The sequence below is a fragment of the Podarcis filfolensis genome (genome assembly GCF_964270895.1).
Source record: "Podarcis filfolensis genome assembly, chromosome: 6".
In the NCBI taxonomy this organism is placed as follows: domain Eukaryota; kingdom Metazoa; phylum Chordata; class Lepidosauria; order Squamata; family Lacertidae; genus Podarcis; species Podarcis filfolensis.
The window spans coordinates 57,412,613-57,436,695 of NC_139609.1; the positions used below are offsets into that span (position 1 = coordinate 57,412,613).

The 24,083-nt window shown below is 43.4% G+C and overlaps 1 protein-coding gene across 1 annotated transcript in view; it reads left to right on the plus strand.

Moving 5' to 3' along the window:
• Positions 1–2,443: 2,443 nt before the first annotated feature.
• Positions 2,444–24,083, plus strand: part of PRELP (proline and arginine rich end leucine rich repeat protein) — a 33,289-nt gene continuing 11,649 nt past the window's right edge. The window contains exon 1 of the mRNA XM_083618063.1: positions 2,444–2,919. The gene's annotated coding sequence lies outside the window, so the exon portion shown is untranslated. The remainder of the gene's footprint in view (positions 2,920–24,083) is intronic.

A 24,083-nucleotide genomic window follows, 5' to 3' on the forward strand; every position in this document is an offset into this window, starting at 1 on the left:
CCTGTGACTGGCAACATCACATTATAAGGGTTCCAGATTGTGGGGAGGCTTCTAAATGCATTCAGTCAAACATGCTTGAAAGCCCCCTCTAAATCTTCCTACTGTGGACTGTTGCGGGTAGAGCAAGTGAGGGTGTTGTGGGCATAGCTGTCAATGTTTCCCTTTTTTAAAGGGGAATTCTCTTATTCTGAATAGGATTCCTCGCAAGAAAAGGGAAAAGTTGACAGCTATGGTTGTGGGCAGTGCAGCACATGGCCTATATGTACTTCCTGGCTTGATACATTAGTTGAATGCCTGGACAGGTGTCCTGAGTTACTGGAAACTCTGGACTGAGCCTTAATACAGAAATCATCATCTGCAGCCCCTGTTATCGGGTAAAAGCAAAAGGAGTTTTGGCTCCTGGCTTTATATTACATTACCTTTCTATGGATAGCATCATGCACAGAGATTCAGTGAGCAAGCTAGTGGGTGATTCACCCTCATTACTTTTTCTTTTGGTGCTCTGACACTGATGTATTTGGATCAATTAAAAGATTCATCTTGCAAAATGGGATCTTAGTTTCCTACTGATTTTGCATTTTTCCATTTGGCAGAAGCCAAGATCAATAATTGACTGTGCTTCTAGGCTTGACAAGTGTTTACTTCTGTGGCACTGCAACTGGATCCCTTCGGCTTTTCCATCCCTCTCACTTCCCGAAAAGGATAGATACATCACTGTGATCAGAAACTTCTACTGCTACCGATACCTCTTTATTTAGAACCCCGTGTGCTGGGAAAAATAAGACAGCTGGGCTTTAGGACCAAAATAGCTGTGTGACACAATGGTCCGTGTCCCTTTCCCCCTTTTCCTCTAAAAGAAAAACAGCCTTGGGAGACTGCATATAGAAACAAAAAAGTGGCAGGGAGTTGTTTCTTAATCATTTCTCCTACTGCTATTCATCTGCTAAAAATGAACCCCCAACTCATTTTTCTCTCCCTGTGAGGATCTTTCCCCCCCTTGGTGAAGAAGCAGCTGGAGTGAGGCAATACTGAGCAACAATTGGCAGGAAGAAAAAGGGGTTAGCAGGCCCTCCTCCATGACACTTCTACTCCCAGTAGCATCTTTCCGACACAGCTTTTCATGAAAAGGGGGGGGGGAGCAGGTAACTCTAGGCTCATCCAGACCACACTTTCCAGTGCAACCCTACAGAAGTTTGTTCAGAAGTATGTCCATTTGATTTTATAGAATTGTAGAATTGCAGAGTTGGAAGGGACCACTAGGATCAACCCCCTGCAATGCAAGAAGCTTTTGCCCGATGTGGGGCTGGAACCCACAACCCTGAGATTAAGAGTCTCAGGCTCTACCAATTGAGTTACTAGGCACAGGATTGAATTCAGCAGGAAAGGTCCCAATTTAAGGTGTTAGTATTTGCATCAGGGTCCCTTCCAACTCTACAATTGCATGATTCTATGATTCTATAGAAAGCTCTGATTGGCTTGGGACCCAATTACCTGAAAGAGTGCAATTCCCAGTACCAGCTGTCTCAGTCCCTATGACAGGCAGGTGTGGTCTTACTGGCAGTGCTGCTACTGGGGCTGCCCAGTGGCGCTGACCCATTGCAGGGCCTTTTCAGTGGTGGTTCCCCAGTTGTGGAATGCCTTCCCTAGGGACATACACCTGTCTCCATAATTATTAACTTTCAGGAGGATTTGAAAACATTCCTGTTTACCCAGGCATTTGGTGGCTGAAGCATACGGATCCTGGCAACCCTCAGATCATTGGATGGAATAATATTTTGAACTGCTTCTAGAACATTTTTAACTGTAGCTGCTTTCAGATGGTTTCAATTGTAATTGTTTATTGAACGTTGTAACTATTTTAGAAAGTTTTTGCTTTGGTTTTTTATTGTCCATTTCTGTTTGCTGCCCTAGAAGTCCTTCAGGAGAAAAGGTGGGATATAAATTCAGTAATAAATAAATGTGTGCCAACTGTTTTAAAAACTGGTTCAAACTAACAGGCTGCTTTTACTTTTTTTTTTTAGCTTGTCTGGATTTCACTTTGCACTTTGCACATGGTGGGTGACATGCTGTCTGAACTGATTCCTATGAGCAGAAAGAGCAACACGATACCCCCTCCACTCCAACTATATATTTTTACAGTGGCATTTTGCACTTCCTGCAGCTTCTGTGGTTTAGCCCTGGTGCCTTTATCCTGGTCTTCTAGGAGCATTAAATTGCCACCCTTCTGAACTCCCAGGGCAACCTTTGACCCTTACCCTAAGACGGCTTTAACAGCCCGGCCAGCAATAGCCCCACATAGTCAACGTTAACAATGGCAGCAACAAAGGAAGATTAGCAAGAAAAACAATTGCATTTAGAAAGGATGGGGGAATATGCACAGAACTGCCACTCGCTTTAAAACACAGGAATGCCATTTACTGCCCTTTGAGCCTGGCTGTCATCTGAGTCCTGCTGCTTTGAAACGCAAACCTAGACACACAGATTCACTATAAAGTTAGGAGAGGACAACATGCTTATAGAGAGAGAGTGAAAGTTCCGCGTTTTTTCTTTTCTTTTCTTTCTTTAATGTGATTTGTTGAACAACACTCGCGGGGAGTTTTCTTGCCCCAGCAGAAGGAAATGTTATTACACATGAACCTTTCAGCAAGCCAGGCAGAAGGACATGCGTGTGGATTAGATGCCAGGAGTTTGGCTGCCAGAGAAAGACGTTATTGTTGTGCCTTTCTCCTCCGCCCCTCGCTCCCACCCACCCCTCTCCGAGAGAATCTCTGAGGAACGGAACCGGAGAAAACACACACGGCTTGCAGGAGGGTCATTTGCATCCGAACCGGACTGCAGTGAGGAGGGAGAGGAAGAGGGGGAGGAAGAGTCCTGGAAGTTAAAACACACACAGGCAGGAGGAAGGTCAGGTGGAAACAGGTAAGCCCTGGGCAGGTGTCCTCTATCTGGGGATGGCCTACCCTAAACAAGAGAAAGGAGGGACTTCTTTCTTAACCTGAAGTCAGGTGGGACTTTCCCCTGTCTTATGGATCAACAGGTATTTTCTTTCTGGGTCTTCAAAGGCTGCTTTTTGTTTCGGTTGGTCATGCAAAAGTTCTGTCAAACAAACAAAGGAAAAGTGAAATAAAGAGGTGTTTAAAAATTCTGAGACTGTTTCCATGGCAGCAAAACTTGGGGAACCCCCTTTTTTCTCATATGCTGCACACATCCACATACATCTGGTATGTTTATAGCCTTTGCCAAAGCAAGTTGAGTGTTTCAGAAGTCTCACTGTCTGTAAGCTTGATTCATAATTAGAATTTTGTAAGGTATGGGGAGATAGGAGGTGAGTTTTATTTTCAGAGAGGAATATTAGGTTGTGGTTTCGTTTTTTCCTTCTAAGTGGCTTCTGTTAATTCTGCTCGCACCGCATGTGCAATTTGTAAACGGTTTTGGATAGAAAGGAGTTAAGAGCCCCTAATTAGTTTAATAAAGCAGATTCAATTCCTCTTCGCACTCTGATAGCTGAGAAAATCGTACGATGTTTATTTTTTCCTTGAGGGAATGAATACAAATTCTTTGCATTTCTGAGAATTTAGGGCTCTAGTTCAGGGCTGCTTTCTGTTTTGTCACAAAGAGGTGAATTTTGGAAGACAGAATCATTCTCCCACACTCAAAGACTCCTGTGGCACAATGGGTCAGTGCATCTGGCTGTTAACCAGAAGGTTGGTGGTTTGAGCCCACTCAGGAACAACTGTGGGCAGAATTCCTGCATTTCAAGGGGGTTGGACTAGATGACCCTCAGGGTCCCTTCCAACTCTAGAATTCTTTGATTCTATGACTTAGTCCCTAGTTCAATTCCATAAAAGTTTCGATACCTAAAGCGGAGAACACTTTAAAATGAGTGATATGATTTAAGAGACACTAACTGCAATCCCATAGACACTGATTTAGGAGTAAGTGCCATTGAACTCAATGGGATTTATGCTGAGTAGGCATATATAGGGTTGTGCCATAAGGCTTTAATCCTATGCATATACTTACGAGAGAGTAACCCCTTTGGGCAGAGTGGGTCTGAGCAAGCGTGTAGGTTTGCTCTGGTACACACCAGTATTTACAAACTGCATTTACTTGGAACGTCCCATTGATTTCAATAGGATTTTCTTCTAAGTGGATGCATGCAATCTCTAATAAGGTTACTTGTAGCACCATCCTATATTTGACTACTCACAAGTAAGCCCCACTAAGTTAAATGGAGTTTTCTCCCAGGTAAATGGATATAGGATTGCAGCATGAGTGTTAAGGTTATTCAGTTTCATATATATATATATATATATATATATATATATATATATACACACTGCATTAATGTTTTCCTAGGAAGCAACACACACCCCTGGTTCCCAAACACATATACATGGTTGTTGTTTTTTTAGATGATTAGTTCTTGTCTTTCAGTCAAAGAAATCTATCTGGCAGCCCATTTCAGTTGCTTATGCTTCCACAGATTTTGAGACAAATTCCTAACTATCTGTTCTCATGGAAGTGTGGGAGTCAGGAGAGAGAGAATAACTACTCCTGGCTTATTGAATATATAAGTTAGAACCATTCTTTGAATAAATAGGTTTGCAGGTACCTGGGACATGGGCTGCATACAACCCACACATTTAAAGCACATACCCCTCACCTGTAAAGAATATTCAGAACTGTAGTTTACCCTTCAGAGCACTGCAATTCCCAGCACCCTCAACAAACTACAATTTCCAGGATTCTTTGTGTGTATGAGCCAGGGGTGCTTTAAATGTGTGGTGTGTATGCATTTTATGTATGCAGTCCATCTTGCTGAGCCCCAGAGATTTGCTTAGGAACTTCAGCAGCCAGTCCACATTTATCCAGCATTTACCCATGGAAAAAAAGCCCACTAAAGCAGGCTTGGGGGGCACTCTTTGCAATGCCCCTTTCTTAGCCAGTAGCACCTCCATTCCTGGTGGGTTTAGGAAGTCATGTGCCTGCTGGGGGAAGGGCTATTTTCATGCAGGATGTGTACTGCGCGCGCGCACACACACACACACACACACAGTCTTTCCCTCTTGGAACAGAATCCAACTCATGTGATTTTTACCAGAGATTAGATGTTCAGAAGAGGAGGTTGGGAGCCTTCTCCACCACTATGAAAAAAGGGGGTGGGGATAGATGAGGCTGATATAGGAGCAGAACTTAAGCAATCAGGAAAGGGGCTTGGAATTGCACAGGCACTTCGCCTCTGGGGGAGAAGGGAGCTTTCAAGCAGCCGGGCTGAATTACCATCAATGCAAGCAAATCAGAAGTGCAGGATTTGGACTGCACTTTTGTTAGCTCTTTGGAAAGTCTTCCCTGTTCCTTGTGACTGGCAAAGAGCAACTGGAAAGAACTGGAGGTTCCAGGGAGATCTGAGGTTGCAAACATCAACGGCAAGCACGAAGGCACAATACAGGGAAGGCAAAAGTGTCGCCAGTAGCTGGTGTTACCAACCATACTGGTTAAGGGTGTGAACTGTGATCTGGGATGCCCATGTTCCAGATCTCATCCCAGCTACATTAGGCAGCTGTTATTTAGGGGGCTGGGCAACCAGTTCCAGCACTACCAGTGCCTGAAATGAATAAATGGAGGATCACTGTAGAGTTGGAAGGGACCCTGAGGATCATCTAGTCCAACCCCCTGGAATGCAGGTGCATGTAGCTGTGTTAAGAGGATCTGCTTTGTATGCAGGTGGTCCCAGGTTCAGTTCCCAGCATCCCAGTAGGCCTGGGAGAGATCCCTGGAGAGCCACTGCCAGTCAGTGTGACTCAGGTCAACATAATGCCCTCTGGATGTTGTTGAACTCCAACTCCCATCAGCCCAACCAGCATGGTCAGTGGTTAGGAATGATGGGAGCTGTAGTCCAGTAATGACTACCCTTGGTGTAGATACTGAGCTTGATGGACTAAAGATCAGACTTGGTATGAAGCAGTTTCTGATGTTCCTATCCAAGCTGCTTCAACCAAGAAGTTGGTGAAGACTAGGGCAGGATCTGTGGAGTCTGTATTCAGCAATGAGTTACTGGGAATATTATCTGGGCCAAAGGGACCTGTGTTTTTTCAGGAGACTCCCTGCACTCTCAAGTTGTGTGTGCTGCAGTGCCAGCCCACGTGGGCAGGAAATTCCCATCCCAAGACATGTCCTCTGGGCAGGCCTGTTGCAAAGACTGGGAGGCACAGTTCGCTTGATTTTTTTCTCATTTTATGCTGTGCAGTTGAATGGGGGAAAGACAAAGGAGAGGCATTTCACCATATTTTTGCACTCCGTCTGGGAATTGTATATACACCAAATAAATGCATGATGTTTGCATTTTATTGTGCTGCTTTTGAAATGTGGACTCGGGCAGATGGAAACATAAAATGAGCCCTAAGGGATGTAAAAGAGTGCAGGCATTTAGCAATGGGGTTTTTCTTTTTCTGTGTTGCAATATCACAGGAATTATCCAGCCAGTTGATTCCAGATGCTTTCTGTATGAGGCACACCCCATCTGCATGCAGGCGCAGAAAGCCTTCCCTGCAGACAAATGGCTGGGGTGGTCGAGGCTCCGTCCTTTAACCAGCCCACAAATAATTTGGAATGGTTAATGGTATGAAGGCTCCAGCCCAATACAAACACTCTCTTGCCTGGCTTTTCAGTCATTCCAGAGTCTGCGGAGAGAGATGGTCTGCAGCTTCACCTCTCTGGTCTTCAATGTCTTTTGGAGACAGCAGAAGAAAAGACTATTTTACTGAGGGTAAAGTTTCCTGCTTCTGTTTTAAGTTCAGGTACACCCAGCTTGGACTTCAATGCAGCTTCCAAGAGGCAGAGAGAACCAACATCTCACTCTGATAGGGAGAGGGGTAGGAAAGCTACCCAAAATATCCACAGTTGTCTCAATGGAATGGAAATTGATTATACACATTCGACAAGCATATGTGAATCTTCATGCTTTACTTAGGCTTTACAGCATGCTTGGTTTGTGCTTGAGTTAAATTTTTTCATACAGAGTTTGAATGTTTTTGTCACGGACTGGAAAAGAAGGATAATGACTCATATAAACACTGGAAAGAGAAAGAGGTATGAACAGAGAGTCAAGGCCTGAATGTTATGGCAAAAGTTCAGAATCCATGCTGTCTGAGTGAAGAGCTCCAGTTCCTGACTGCACTCTGCCTTCTAAGGACCAAAGTACATATGACAGCAGCAAATCCATGTGCTTCTATCTGGGTCTTTTCCAGTTACAGTGGTACCTTGGAAGTCGAACGGAATCCGTTCCAGAAGTCTGTTCAACTTCCAAAACATTCAGAAACCAATGCACAGCTTCCAATTGGCTGCAGGAAGCTCCTGCAGCCAATCGGAACCCACAGAAGCCGTGATGGATGTTCGGGTTCCAAAGAACGTTTGCAAACCGGAACACTCACTTCCAGGTGTGCGGCATTTGGGAGCCAAAATGTTCGAATTGCAAGGCGTTCGCCAACCAAGGTACGACTGTATATATAAAGTGGGGTTGGGGTTTGCTATTCAGGGGGTGAATAGATGCTGAGGCTCAGAGGGGCAGTAGCTCAGTGGTGCATCCCATACTGTGCATTCACAAAGTCCTATGTTCAATCCCTGGTCTCTCCAGATAGGACTAGGAAGAACTGAGTGTGAAACTCTCAGAGTAGACAGTACTGAGGAATAATGGTCTGACTCGCTAGTCCCTTCTGCATTATACACTTAAAGCAGTATGAGACCACTTTAAACAGTCATGGCTTTCTCCAAAGAATTCTGGAAAGTGTAGCTTCTAATGGCTGCTGAGAGGTGTTAGGAAATCTTTATTCCCCTCACAGAGCTACAATTCCCAGAGTCCTCTGGGGAAATGTATTGACTGATAAACCACTCAAAAAATGTAGCCATGCATGTGTGGTGGTGGGGAATAGGGGCCTCCTAATGACTCTAAGCATCATTAACAAACTGCAATCCCCAGGATTCTTTGGGGGAAGCCATGACTGTTTAAAGAGTCCCGTTCAAGGGAAGTCATAGTACTGCTCTATTCTGCCTTGGTCAGACCACACCTGGAATACTGTGCCCAGTTCTGAGTACCGCAGTTTAAGAAGTATAAGGTCAAGTTGGAATGTGTGCAGAGGAGAATGACCAAGTGTCTGGAAACCAAGCCCTATGCGGAATGGTTGAGGGAGTTGGGTATGCTTAGCCTGGAAAAGAGGAGAGTTACAGGAGGTATGATAGCCAACTTCAAATATCTAAAGGGCTATCACATGGAAGATGGAGCAAGCTTGTTTTCTCCTGCACTGGAGGGCAGCACCCGGACCAATGGCTTCAAGTTACAAGAGAGGAGTAAACATCAGCAACTTTCTTTCATTTAGAGCTGTTTGACAGTGGAACATACTCCTTTGGGAGGTTATGGACCCTCCTTGCTTGGAGGTTTTTAAGCAGAGGTTGGATGGTCATCTGCCATGGATGCTTCAGTTGAGCTTCCTGCATTGCAGGGGGTTGGACGAGATAACCTTTCCAACTCTACAGTTCTAACTGGTGGCTCTTACCTGTGGCAAGTAATTACTTATAGCTGATGCTCTGGCACCAAAATATTCAAATTTTTTGGATAAGGAGAAGTGAAGCAGTTTTATGTGTTTGTGTTGACCTGCCCCATGTCTTTTACCATGGAGTCTGTTCCACAGCCACTTTTCTGCCAGCTAGGTTCATTTACATTATTGGATGCCGGCTTTGGCTGTCTCTCACCTTCTTCTGATGTAGCACAAACACAACTGGAAAAGGCCCTTGACTGAGTCAGCGTGCACATCTCATATTCTAGCAGCTATTGTGTGTGCAGATGCATAGCTCTGTTCAGGTGACACATGCTGGCCCACCACCGCTGCTTCACGGCAGCATATATTTGAGTGGGCAGCAAGTGGCAACACAGTGTTGGAGGACAGAAGAGTGTGTGTCACACGGCTCGCTGCCCTCAGGTGTGGCGGAGGACGCTGTCCTGTCGCCAGTGCTGAAGTTAAAATTCAGCTGCCAGTCTGGTTGGCTTCTTTATGTGGGGTGCATGTGTGCCATCCTATCCTTTGCCTCAGACAGCAAAATGTCTTTGGAGTAGGTAGGCCTCAGGCTGCGTAAGCACCATACACTTAAAGGACATTCCAAGCACATTTTTCCTCTCAGGGAATTATGGGCACTGTATTTTGTTAAGCGTTGCTGGTATTTGTAACTCTGTGAGGGGTAAACTATGCAGAATTCTTTAAGGGGTGTGTGTGCTTGGAATGTGCTTTAAGGATTTAGGTCCACACTTCTGCTTCCCCTGTGCCTAGAAAGCATGGGTTCAAGCAATTTTCCAGTCCGAGTGGTTTGGCTTTTGCCCTGTGGCTTCCCCGGGAAAACCCACTCTTCAGTGCTAAATCAGAACAAAGCAATGTGTGGATTGGCCCTTTGTGTATTCACAACCTCCATTAAATCGAAGACAATGCAGCAGGAGGTTTTTGCTCACTCCTCACAGGCAAAGGTGTACACATATTAGAATAAAGGGCCATCATATTCTATTATGACACAAGAATGCCCCCTGGAAAGTCAAAAGCAGCAACCGTACTTGAATTATAAGGAAGGCAGGACAGAGCCTGGTAGACAACAACAGCCTCCTTGTCTTTTGTGACGGCCCTGTGAAAGCCCTTGTTTTTAAATATTGATCACTCCATAGTGAATTGTTTTTGGAGTAATCAAACGACAGCTTCCCTGGCACGTTGCAAGTGTCCTAAATTCACTTGCCTCAGCAAATCTGCTTGAGTGTCTAGTCTGGCAAGAAAGAAAGGAGTTTCTGCCAATTCACCTTCTCACTATCTGCTCTTCTGATGTTTGAGAATCTGTCAGTTGCTCAAACCCCAGTGTTAAAAGTTGACATGCAAAACATGTTAGTGTTCTTCATCCTACACCACACCTATGAGATAGTTTCTATAGGCCAAGCCTTGGGAAATAGCTACACCCATTGGCTGGAGGGGAAAGCCCAGTCTCTGCCTCCTCAGTTGTGGTAAGTTCACTCATCTTCCTTATCCATTCTGCACTGTATATACACAGTTCAAAAGGAGAGTTTCTCTGCCTACAAACTGTCAGTCTTTGGGACTTCCAAGGAGCTTTTCCTCACACTAGGCTTGCCATACATCAGGAAAATTTCTGACATGTCCTGGTTTTGGGGTGTAAAAATGGTGTCAGGAGGGAATTTTGCCAAACTGGCAAAATGTCAGGAAAAACTGGGTGCATAGCAACGCGATGGAAAAAGCAGCAGAAACAGCTCCGAAAGCTTGAAATTGCAGGTTTCAGGATTTTTTCTTTTTGAAATATGGCAACCCTACCTCACATCTAACATGGTGAGTTCATCTGCCAGATTGCTATATGTATGGCAAGAGAAATTATTCTTTTGCTTTCTCTTGTGTTGTGCATTTTTGCCTAAATCAGTGTTGCTCACTTCAATTCGCATCTGGTATCTTACCTAAAATAAAACATTTTCAGTCATATATTCTGGAGTTTGCCAAATGGATCAGCTCTGGAGTTTTGCCCCTTGCACATCTTACCTGCTTGGTTCAAGAGAAAAAGAATTTGAACTGCCTCTTGCAAGCCCTGTCTTTCTAGCTGTTCCTCATTAGCCAACATGGTTCCCCCATCCCTGACCACAGGACATGCTGCCTTAGGTTGGTAACATGGCAACATGTTGGCAGCCCCTGCATTGCCCTATAGTACACCTATGTCCACTCAACCATAGAAAAATATATTCCAGTTAATTGGAGAGAAAAGTTCTGTCTCCACTAACACAGAGGTTGGGATTGGGACTTGGGTCAAAGGCAGGGCAGATTTGCTACAGCCCCCTAGGCGATTGCTTTTAGAAATCTATGTGGAAGCCAATAATTAATTAAATTTTGGGAAGTCAGGGAGGGAGTCTTGTGGACTTCATTAAGTGCCTCACTACATATTCCCCCCAATGAGCTAAGAACTTGTCAAAAACTGCCACAAGAAGGAGAGAGTTTGTATCTTTGATTTTCACAGTGACCCGTATACATTGGTTGGAAAACACACTGGGGTCACGTCCTGACTCTCTCAAGACACACACAAAATAGGTCAAAGGGTTGTTCACATTTTCCCTACATGGCTGGCTTCTCCTTGCATGTTTTTAAAAATGGGGACTTAGGGTGACGCTGAGTGCAGAATCTAACTAAAATGATTTAAGAACCTATTTGAATATTTAGGCCACTTTCAGAATTTGAACACATCAGACATGTCCAGGTCATACAAACCAGCATCTTCTGAGAAACTTTAGAAGTTAGCTACTTTTCATAACAGACAAATACATCAAGCTAGCCATATAATTTTCAATTAAAATTATATCCCATAGAGTTAGGCCACAGATTGCCCCTTTCTGTGTGTACTGAGGGCCACTGTTTTCCAGACAGGGGGCTGGAAAGGTATGTTGCTGAACAAACAGACCTCAGGTTCAATCACATATGGTACATGTTACATACAAAACCAAAAAAAATATTAAAGGTAGACTATCTGTTTCTTACAGCATTCCTTTTTATGCTTTTATTAAAAGATTTTCTTGGGCAACCAAAGTACATACAACACCTCTGTTTCCAAATCATAGAGTCCTTCCTACAGGTTGGTTACATTCGGTGCGAGACATTCTCTTTTTTAAGACTCAAAGTTGTGGCCAGAGTTCTTGTTATACCTCCATAACATGCACAGTACAATCAACAAGGCCAAATAAAGTTGCCTTGGGGGATGGATTCAGCCCAGACTATCTCTGATTTAAACAGTGGGATTTAAGTATGATTTTCGCTGGATTTTGCTTAAAAATTGCTTTGTAGTGTACTTAGTTTGTTTATTTGCGGCCAGCTCATTCTTAATTTCACCATCCATCCTTTATAATTTGTGAGCTCAGCTCACAAATGTTATTTCAGGGTTGAGCTAGTAAATAAATGTGTATTATATTGTTGAAAGCCCGGCTACATAAATATAGAAATAAATGACACACTTACAGATTGCATCATCAGAAACTAAAAAGTTCTATGCTAATTCAAAGCAGATTGGCACTTCTTTTATGACTTTATAGGAAGCTCCTGAAATGCAGTGTTCACATTTTGCATGCATGGAGGTTTGTTCGCCTCCAGTGCCTCCAGATCTGAATTCATTTTTAGTTCTCCTTACAAGAAGCTTACATTAGTTCTTGTATCATATAAAAAAAGAAACTTTTGGGATAAAATCCAGAGGAGCAAAAGGAGGGACGTTAGAGTGAAAAGGCTGTGTTCTTACTAGAGGGAACTAGACTTACAGAAAAGATCATTTTGCTGAAATAGTTTTCTGAGACATTCATTTTCTTCCCATAATTCATATGCTATGTCCCTGCTGAGTCCACCGTTTTGTGTTGGAGTTAATGATTCCAAGCCCCAACTCCATTATAATGATGGGAAAAAGCAGGAACCAAAGAATTCTAGGGTTAAGATGAGACATATGGCAGCAAATACAGGGGGAGGGGAGGAGGCACAGAATCTCTTTATGGAAAGTGTCTGTAACTTAGATGCCCAGGAATGTTTTGAGACAGCTCAGCCAAAATATGTTAAAGGCGGCCAAGCTTCCCACTAATCCGGTATGCCAACAGCCCTGTAGTGCATGTTCCTTCCCTTTGCCCAAGTATCTTCCTCAGCCTCAGACAGACCTTGTGGTGTTGTGTGCATTTGAGGAGGGGGTGTCAGGTAGCAGTATTATTTGATGATGCAAATAGGGTGGCCACTTATGCACCACCAAAAACATAAGAAATGCATCTCTGAGAAAGAAGGCAAAAGAGGACACAGAATTGCATAAACTTTCAATTTGCTGATTTATATTTTGTAGATGCAAATTTAGAAATAGATGTCTTTGCACTCCCTTCCTACATCTGTTTATCACTGAACTGGACAGCAAAGAGAAGATCCTTCCAAACAGAGGATTGACAGCCCTTCAAATAGAGGACATGTGTAAAGTAGGAGACATGCCCATTCTCCAAATGAAGACACTGCCAGGCCATCATATGTATGTAAGAGAGGTTCCTAGGAAAGCATCTGCAATCACTGGAAAAAGCGTATGCAGGCCTGCTTACTGGCAGATCTCGCCATTTCCCAAAATATTTTCAGACCGATCTTTTTGACTTCTGACTCTGTCTACTGTTGGTCCTCAGTGTTTTCTTGTTAGCATAACACTGTTGACATTTCCTCACCGCAGACCAATTGGGAACTTGACAGCCATACAGCGCTGTTTGTTAATGGGGCAAGAGCTGTCTGATGGAGCCTGGCTGGTTGGCTGGCTGCATACATGATGTCAGTGGCAGCTGGACTCCTAGCTGTATGATGGACGGTTGATGAAATGAAACATGCTGAGGTTAGTAGACTGTAGAGAATCACAGCACAGGCGCAAAATATTCCATTTCTTAAAAACCGCAAGCCATATTTGAATGTGGAAAGTCTAATTTTTAGAAGCTTCCAAATGCTTTTGACAATCTAAAACCATTGTCCACCAATGGCTAATGATGCTAACACTAAGTTGGTGAAGCACCTTAAATAGGGCGGAGATTAGCATAACCCACTGCATAAGAAGATGGGGCTCCTGAACCTTTGATTGTTATGTTAGAATGGCAATTCCTGCAGGGACAGTTTTCTCACCCTTTTTGCTGTTCTGTGCAACCCTCAAAGCAGAGATGGGAAGCCTGTGCACACACACCTGATGTTGCTGGACTATAACTCCCACCATGCCTGACCATTGGACCATCCTGGCTGGAGCTGATGGGAGTTGGAGTCCAGCACCACCTGGAGGTCACAGTTTCCCCATAAATATATAGTAGCCCTATCTTACTTTGCATGGGCAGTCAAAGCATTTATAAAGCTGCATACATGAGAAGGGGAGAATTGTACCAATTGCCCAATGTCCTTGTTGTATCTGACCATACGTGTTGGAACTCACATCTGCACAGGGGCCTTACACAGACAGTCCAATACACTATGACTATGTTTGTGTGATTTTTTTACCCTTGAAAAATAAAGGGTAGGAATCCTGTGTTCAGAGCCTACATTCACTGGATATAGGCAGTGGCCAAACCTACGTGGAAGCTTGGCATGGTTAAGGATTGAGTTAAGAAGACACTTCACGACCATCCACATTAGGGTTCTATCTGCTTACAATATGGGGATATGTTTGCAGAGATTTTTGAATTTTCATTAGTGAAGTATCTTTAAAAATACCCAGGTTGATCCCATTATTAAAGCCAGTGCTTTTTTTCTTAAAAAATGTTTAGGGGTACTCTCATTTTCCTACTCATATTGAAATACTGCCCCTTAATGAGGCCAAACTTAGATTCAAAAAATGTTTAGGTGTATGCGTACCCCTGAGTCCCCCCAGAAAAAAAGCACTGATTAAAGCATATTCAAGAGAAACTCATTTCATGGTGGGGCAGCAGTATTGGACATGCATACTCTGCCCAGCCTCCATGCATTTGAGGCAACATCTAGCTAGTTTATGATGGAATATAAGCTATTTTAGCCATTTGCCAAGGCTTGGTGGCAGCTGATTCAGAATATACGCGGATCTCAGATGCCCTGTCAGCTAATTATTTTTAATGTGGAACCACAGAGGGAATTTGACTTGATACACTGTTATTATTATGTCCCCAATTAAACATAGGTACAGTATTGTTTTCTTACTATGTCAGCATTGAATACCAGATTTGTCCATATATGGCCTTTAAATGTCTGTATGTGGTTTAACGTCACCTTCTTTGCTTTAATTTAAGACCTGACAACTTTGCTAACATCAGTGAAGTTTTGAACATTATAGTGCTGGTATAATATTAGTAGAGCATCCTGGAAAAATACATTAAAATATATTTTATGTATTTTAAGATTATATTTAACCCCACTTTCCCAATTCTTCAGGCAGCTTATAAATCAGTAAAAGGCAAGAAAAATAAAGCCCAATTAAAACTAAGCATACTGTTAACCACACTAAAGTGACAATAAATACTAATTCAGCTGCAGCAAAGCCATAAGCAGCCCCAAAAGGAAAGCAGTTTGGCTGTTGGGGACAGTACATTCCAAGACTGGGACATGGGGGTCAGAGAGGTGATCAGTTTCTTCGGTGAACATGCCGGGGGGGGGGGGAACTGTTGTGGGAATGGACCACTAATGGACTCCATGTTTTATTGTTTCATATATTAATTGAAATATTTATATCCTGCCTTTCCAACTCACAATGAAAGCAGCGCCATAATTGAAGAACAATCACACTGTGACCTTACAAAGCAACAAAAACAGTACAGCAGCTGGTAATCAGCAGTATACTTTTCAGCAGTGAGATTTAGGAATGAGCCAAACTATAAGCATGCCAGAATAAAAAATGTGTTGGCCTGAAGCCCACAAAGAAAGGGAACAATGTGATCTTGTGGACTAGGGAGTTGTACAGCCTGGCTTTCACAATTCTCCTGTGTCTTCACCAAGATTTTTATCTATTTATTTATTTTTGCTGGGTATGTTGTTTCCAAAGACAATTCAAATCGTTGGTATTAAGCTATGAGTCTGTCATGGCTTCGGAACCAGGTACCTTAAGGACTGCTTTATGAGTACCAAGCTATATGGAAGTTAAGATCCTCCACCGAGTCCCTTCTCAGAATGCCACCGCTGTTGGCAACAAAGCGGGTGAGTGCCCCGAGTGTATAATTCCCTCACGGAGGAGTTCATCTGGCTGTCTTTAAGACACTGACAGACAAAGGTGGAGGCAGGGGGAGTGGTCTACCCCAGGCGCAATATGGGGGGGTGACATTGTATTTGCTCCCGCCCCCTGGGACGCTCAGTGCTTGCCGCACACCACCGGGATGCTCGCCACTCACTGCACACTTCCCAGAACATGCGCTGCTTGCCGTGCACCCCCTCCGGTACACACCGCGCCCCCCAAGGGCAGCTTCCATGCCCCCTGGGACGCGTGCCAGCCACGTCCCCGGATGTACACCACTCCTGGTGCCGGAGCAGGTAGCTCCGCCACTGCTTGAAGATGCCAGGTTAAGATATTTTTAGTACCTTGGGCAGGGGTAGGCCGGATGCGGCCCAATCGCCTTCTCAATCCGGCCCGTGGACGGTCCAGGAATCAGCATGTTTTTACATGAGTAGAATGTGTCCTATATTTAAAATGCATCTCTGGGTTATTTGTGGAGCATAGGAATTCGTTCGTCCCCCCTCCAAAAAAAATATAGTCCGGCCCACCACACGGCTGAAAAAGGTTGCTGACCCCTGCCCTTGGGCGTTTAAAATGAGATGAATTTATCAGCACTGAAGGGAAATGAAGCTATATTTTAGACTCTGTAACTATTTTTGGGTTCCATTTCACTTGGTTCTGGCACTGTGGTGATTTTAAAATGTGTTTTTGTTTTAATGGTGGGTTTTTTGGATGGAGATATATATATATATATATATATGAATGAATAGGAGCAGCCCACCCATGAGGCAAGGTGTCATGACCGCCTCAGACAGCAGAATCCACAGGGGCAGCTGATATGGCCTCCAAGGAATGCATCACTTGCTGATACTGTGGTGGCAACAGAAGCAGAAGCAGCTGCAGCGTGCTCCTTGGAGGTTGAATCTGCCACCTCCTCACCTTCCTAATACCATGTCTCTTCCTAATGTCGCATCTACAGCAGCCACATGGTGGATAGGAGACACTGCTAGTCTCCTTCTCCCACACCTGTTCGAGATGTAAATCTTTATTCCCCCTGATGTAGATCTTCACTCACTCCTTCTTCCCTGGCATGGAGACTGAACATTTTGTGGTCTGCCTCAGGTGCCAAAATGTCTTGAGCCAGTCCTGTATATGACTGTAAAATGAGCAGTTAAGGTGCACGACAACTGGCCCTTGTACATTGAGGTTACCAGTTTTTTTTTCAATAAATCCGGGGACGGAAGAAGAAGAAGGAAGTGTGCACATTTCCCCAACACGCTTTAGAAAATGTGCATATATTGATGTTATTATGTACACTTTCTGGTCATTATGCATAATCCCCAATTAGCCATTATCTGGGCTGTTTCTGCCCCACAGACTAATCTTATATGGTCCTCAACATATCCTCAGTCCAGTCTACTTTTCACCATTCTCAGTAGTTCTCCAGTCAGCTGAGCAGCGAAACAGGGATGGAATTGCAGGAAGAGGAAAGCTTAATATCTTCCCTGCCCCTTCCACCATATTGACAGAAATTGCTCCCCTACACTGCTATTAAGCTCAGGAAAATGTTGAATAGCAGCATAGGGTCAGTAATCATTGGAATCACAGGGGAGGGAAAATTAACTAGTTGAGAAAGGCTTGCCATGCAAAGAAAAAAGAGCTGGGAGAGAAAGAATGTGAAGTACCAGGTTCTCATGGGAAGGAAAGTGGAGGCAACACTGAATTCTCTGAGGAATCAACAGAAGCTGCTGCCAAGTAATAGGAATTGTTAATATTGATTCTGCTAAGCAGGGATGCTTTCACAAGAGCACTTGAAAAAATAATCTTGCACTAAGTGTGATTGCCCCCTGAAAGAGAAAGCAGCTCATGATTGTGAACTCTTCTGTGGCATCAGCCTGTAACCTTTTTCATGTAATAGTTTCTCTATACTAGGTATGGGGAAGCTGTGGCCCTCCAGATGCCACTGGCCACCAGTTCCCATCAACCCCAGCCATACATGGCCAATAGTCAGAAATGATGGCAGTAGAAGTTCAACAATAGCTGGAGGACCACCGTTTCCCCACCCCTGTTGCAGGAGGAGATGGTCCTTCAAGTAACCTAATCCCAGACTATTTGGTTTATTGATTTAAAGGTACTAACAAGCACTTTGAACTGGGTTCAGAAATGAACTGGTAGCCCGTGCAAATGGAACAGCAATGGAGTCAAATGGTGGGTGTGACTGTGTTCTGCACTGATTGCTTGTTTGCTTCAGAGACGAATCCACTGCAGGGACCTATAACAAAGCTCCAGTGGCCTCATTTGTCTTGCAAAAACGCCATGAAAAGTGGTGATGGCTAACACACCAGCAGGTGTGGAAATGCGGCTGTCTGAGAGAATTTGGAGGGGCGGGGACGGGGAGGAAGCAACTGTCAAGGGAATATTTCTAACTTCTCCTGTCCCTTTTATTCCTTATCCTATTCTTTGAAAAGGAAAAGGCATTGTCCAGGCATGGCTATTCGTAGCTTTATCTGTAGTTTGTCCCACAGTATGCTAAACACATGATGGGTGTGTGTACACACACACAAACTCCGGGAACCTTTTGTGTACTGGGCTGAATATTTCCAGCACTATCCCCAACTTTTGATGTATCGCATGGAACATTTCTGCACCATCACATTACATTTGCAACAACAGCGGTAGGAAATAAAGTAACACACTTGGAACAGTGGTATGTGAGAGGCTTCTAGGCTTACAGTGCCAGGTTGCTCTGTAAATCATTTTGACCTATGTCACTCGAGCAAGTAAGAAAACACAGGGCAAGTCTGTGTACTACTTCTTTTTTTAAGCCAATGTAATCAAGACTACAAGCTCTGTGTCAATCTAATGGCTTGTCTAAGAGAGAAGCAAGATGCTTTGTACACATTTTCACACACCATCCTGTAATCTTATGGAAGTGTCTCTCTGCTGAATTGACTTTAGGTTAGCTTTGACTGGTAATCTTCCTTCTTGCAGAAGCCTATCTGCTTAGCAAGTCTGTTCAAAGGCGGGTCAACTGCTGTCAAAATTTCAAAAATCCATTGTCACAGTACCATGTCTGGGTATTAGCATAAATGTGGCTTGTGATTAAAGGCCTATAACCCACTTTAGCTAAGTAGTTATATTGTTAATTTTCAGGGCTTACCTCTGCTTAAAAACCTCTAATTAAGGAGAGCTCACCATCTTCAAATGGAGTCCATTCCACTGTTGAATGGTTCTTACTGCCAAAAGTTCTTCCTAATGATGAGTCGTGATCTCCTTTTGCAACTTGAATCTATTGGGTCCTAGCCTCAGATCAGGAGAAAACAAGCTTGCTCCATCTTCCATGTGAGAGCCCTTTAGATATTTGAAGATGATTATCATACCTCCTCTCAATCTCCATTTTTCCAGGCTAAATATACCCATCTCCTTCAACCATTCCTCATAAGGCTTGGTTTCCAGACCCTTGATCATCTTGGTTGAGCTACTCTGCGCATGTTCCAGTTTGTTCATATCCTTGTTAAATTTGGGGGCCCAGAACTGGACCCAGCACTCCAGATTTGGTCTGACCAAGGCAGAACAGAGTGGGACTATGATTTCATTTTTAAGCCATATAGCTCTCAAATAAGCATGGCCTATGTTTTTCAGGGCTTTTATCTTTGTGCTTTTCTTTCTTTCTTTCTTGTCATCCACACTTCTGTTTGCCCCAATGCTTTCCCTTGGGAAAAGCTGCAGTTTAGCACTGAATTGGAACAAACGGCAATAAGGTTTCCACTGATTGCTACTTGTTCCAGTTTAACACCAAAGACCAGATTTTCTTTGGGAAAATGGCAGAACAAAGGCCAAATTGCTCAGACCTGTACCTAGAAAGCATGGAACAAGCGGAAAACCACTTGGAATCGTGTTTTCTAAGCACGGGACAAACGAAAGCATCAATGAGCCCTTTCTTTCGCTACTAGTATGATAATTTCTGGACTTAACATCTGACTTGTTGCCACTTCTGTGGCCTTTCATACCTGGAAGGTTACTCTTTTGGTAGCAAGTGTCATCCAGTGGGCCATATATGAGCTGTAATTCCACATACATGGAAAAGAAGCTAATGATATCCAAGTTCACTAGCAGCATCTTAAGCAATAAGGAACTTGATTATACAGCATGAGGCTAGAGAACTGAAAAGAGTCAGCCTGTAAGCATTTCTTTAGTACACCCAATAAAACACGACTGCCGGGCCTCGGCAAAAACGGACTCTTGCGAGCACTATTATAAGATAGAGTTAAGCCACACAGCCTTCATGTATCCGATTCTTCAGAAATCCCCTACAGCTCAGAACATTTCTCATATCTTGCTTCACTTACAAAGGCCGTGTTCCCAGATGTGGAGAAATTGAACATATTGGTAGGCTGCACAGCACAGCAAGCAGAGCAACCAATATGTGCATTGCTCTGCCACAGTGAAATTAATAGGACAGAATAAGTCTGCCTGCCTGTGTGGCACAGAGATGCACAACTCTGTTTATCTCTGTGGTTGCTCATTGTGTGCGGGTGTTAGTACAAATAAGAGGGGGAGTGTGGCATATGGGTCAGAGCAGGACAATTTGGGCCAATTGCCATGACTGGAATAGGCTCTGAATAGGCCCTTTTAATGGGTTGAAAGGTGTATACTTTAAAAACTAGAAATCTCTCTCTGTGCATGTTCAGTTAGGTTTGGGCAGCACCACATTTAGGTGCTGAGCTGAGGGGGCACAAAATTATGATGATGATATCACCTATATTTGTACAGGTCATACTGAGAAGGTCCATAAAAAGCAGCTGTACCAAAAATAATTATTGTGAAAATAAGGAATATTGGGGGGCACCCAATTCCCCCCCCCCTCAGGGCACCATATTACCAGAGTCTGGTCCTGGTTTGTGATTTGTCAGTTGATCCAAAAGAGCTGCATGGGGAGAGAGAGAGAGAGAGAGAGAGAGAGAGAGAGAGAGAGAGAGAGAGAGGGAGCGCTACCTGTGCATTTTAATGGAGATATTTCAGTTCCTAGAGTTACACCAGCTTGACTCAGTGTTTCCAGCGTGACCAATTGCAGAATACATTCTAATAGACCACAGTTAGGAGCTGCTCTGTTAGGTGAAATAAGCAGAAGGAGCTGCAAAATGCAACATGGTCCCCTGACTTTAAATCTTGTGATTGGATTTGTTTTCAAAAGTCAACAACTGGAGGGCCATGGGTCTCCTGGACCAAGTTTTAATATGATTCTGCAAAGGGACTCTGGACAAGTTTCCAAAACAAGCACAATGACTTGTCTATGGTTGCAAAGGAAGTTTGTGACAGAGTATGGGCCTGAAACCATTTCTTTTCTGCCCAAGGGAGAAGCTTGCTCCTGTTTTGCTGGTTGCTGTAGTTGAGAGCCTGACAGCACCCTTAAGACTATTTGGTACTGATTCATTGTCTTGTGAGTCAGCTTCCATATTAAGCATAGATCACTAAGGCGATATTTCCATTGAACGTGTTCCAAAGCTGCAATAAACCATTTTGGCAGGACTTCTAATGGCTCCAGTGCCCCTTGGCACCATTTGAGGCTCCTAAGTTAATTAGGCCCTGCTTGTGCATTTTTACAACTGAGAGAAAAAGTGTGGTGCAGATTTCAGTGCAGACGCTTGGTGGCAGTGCTGTTAAAATATCCATTTGTGCTGAAGTGGAACACTGTGGTTCAAAGCTGTCAGGATTTTTCCACGCTCAGTAGGAGGATGCCAGGAAACGAAGAAAGTAACCTCGCCCACCTCATCACACCCCAGCTAAGCAACTTTCCCTTTCCTCTCCATATGTTCTGACAATTTGCATTCACGTTTGCCAGATACATTGTGTTGGTGTATTCGCAACCTTGGAACCTCGGCGGCGTTGCTCCTGCATTGCTAAGGATTTAATAAGTTGACGGTTGCAAAATCACTTGGACCCAGCCATTTCCCTAGCATGGCTTTAATGATGACAACCACTGTGCCTGTTTGGATCTAACTGCCTTGTGCTTCGGGTTTTAAAGACCAGATGTCCAAAGTACTTCTCCCTTCTCTGTGTGTGTCACATTCTTTTAAAAATCTGGCCATAATTGGAGCTGTGTTTGGTATGCTGAAAAATCTGCCACTTACTTTGATGCCTAATGAGAACCAAGTCCTTAGGAAGCCTGATGGATGGAGTGACGGAAAGCATGGGAAAACTTAATTCCATAATTTGAGTATTATTTTCTTTTTATTGATGACATCCTATGTTCTCTGGGTGGCACAGCTAAATATGGCTAGGATACAATATGGAAAATAAAATAAATCACAATTACCGTTTGAGACACAGCCCAGCAGAGATTAAGCAACACAATTAAGCATGAATAAGTCCTTAAAAATTTAAAGGATACACTAATAAAAGTAGGATGGTGGTGGGTGTGCAATTGAATTCCAATCTTCAGTGCTACCACACAAAATAATTTGGACCCAGAATTAGATAGATCCCCAAATACTTATTAGGATATATCACAAGCAGAGAACAGGAGCGAGTAAATGAAGTCATCATGAGAATAATAAAAAGAATCATTGTGTATGTTGGCACCCTTTCTTTTCTAGTTCAGCTTTCCCATGCAAACAATTAGCTTTGTGCAAGATGCATGTTTGGAAGGATCAAAAGCTGTTGTGTTATTTTGCACAGGATTCAGACAGGGCAGGATGGGAAGTTAAAATGCCTCCCATCAAATGCTGCAAGCAATTAAAAAAAATTTTTTTTTTGAAGGAGCCACAGTCCAAATACATAGGTATGGGTGCATGATTCTTGTTTCCCTTCCTCACATGAAAAACAAAGAGACGGTAGACATTAGCTTTTCAGTAAGAAGACAGTGGTTCTCTGCACCTTTCTCAGCTGCTATCACACCTACAGGTTCTTTACAGCTTTCAAGGACATTGTTGTACAGGCTACAATTTGCTCACATTTCCTTCACAGCTGTGACCATGAGAAGCCCTCTTATTCCTCTGACACTCTTGAGAATAAGGGCCTTTCCAGACGGTTGTTTAAGAAGAGGATGCTATTCTTCAGTAAGATATTTATGCTAGACCTACTCTAGAAGTGGCTGTGTGGTGTCCCAGCTTCCATGCAATGAAGGGAAGGGCAGCCTTGTTGCAGAAGTTAGCGATGCTTATGCTTGCAAACAAGGTCGATGTGCTCTTTGTTTTCAAGATGAAGGATACACACACAATTGAAAGGATGGTGCTGAAAAAAGAAATGAGGTATTCTGAAAATGGAACTGGCTAGCAGGTGCTCCTCAGTTTTTTTAAAACATATACTTAAAAAGCTGTCACCATCATCAATAAAACAGCCATTTTTAAAATGTACAGAATGCTGTGGGATTGGGAGGAAAAGATACAATGAAGAACGTTGTATGTTTTACAGCATTGGCTGTCCATCTATAGAATTCATTAAAAGAGATATATAAATGTTATGTACTGAGTTGAATAGGATCCAAACTGCAGCAGTCTGATTGGTCCTAGAACAATAGGATCCAAAAGGCAGCAGTCTGATTGGTCCTAGAACAATAGGATTCAGAATGCAGCAGTCTGATTGGTCCTAGAACAATGCAGCAGTATGATTGGTTGGCAGGAACCACCCAATCATGCTCCAGATAGAAGTGAATCCACAACCTGATTGGCTTACAGTAGAATTCCGGAATTAGCCAATCATGTGCAGCCCATTGTGTAAATAATGTATATAAAGCAGATACTTTGAGGGGACATTCATTCATTCCTCCTCACCACTATGAGCTGAATAAAGAGCATGAAATCACTTTGCGACTCTGAGTATATTTCAATAAATAAAACAGGCCTAAACAATTTTCAACTGCAGGGTTTGTTGTGCAAATTGCTTCCTTTTGGTATCGTAAAAAGGAGATGAGATGGCAAGCTGTAAGCACATGATTTATGAAAAAGAAAAAACCAAGTTTATGTACTGCAATACGTATTCATGAGCTTAGGCGATGCCCTTGGTAAAGGCAGGTGCTCTCCCTTTTCCAGGGAACCCTCCTGTACTCAAGGCTGGAAGCCAGCTGTGCTGATGGCACGAGAGGCACTGATCCAAGGTTAGGTTGCCAGGCTGCAAGATGGGGATCACATTTATCTCTTTCTCTAATCCACAGCTGTGAAAAGAAAGCTATGAAAATTGAAGATATTGAGTGTAGTATTCAACTAAGTTGACCGATTTAACTTAATGAACATGACTGTGTTTAGGACTACAGGTTTCACTAGGTCTGCTCTGAGTGCAACTTAGTTGACTACCACCATAAAGCAGTACATCTAGTTCCCTAAAGTATGAGTCAAGGAACCAGAAAATGGAGCAAAAGAACC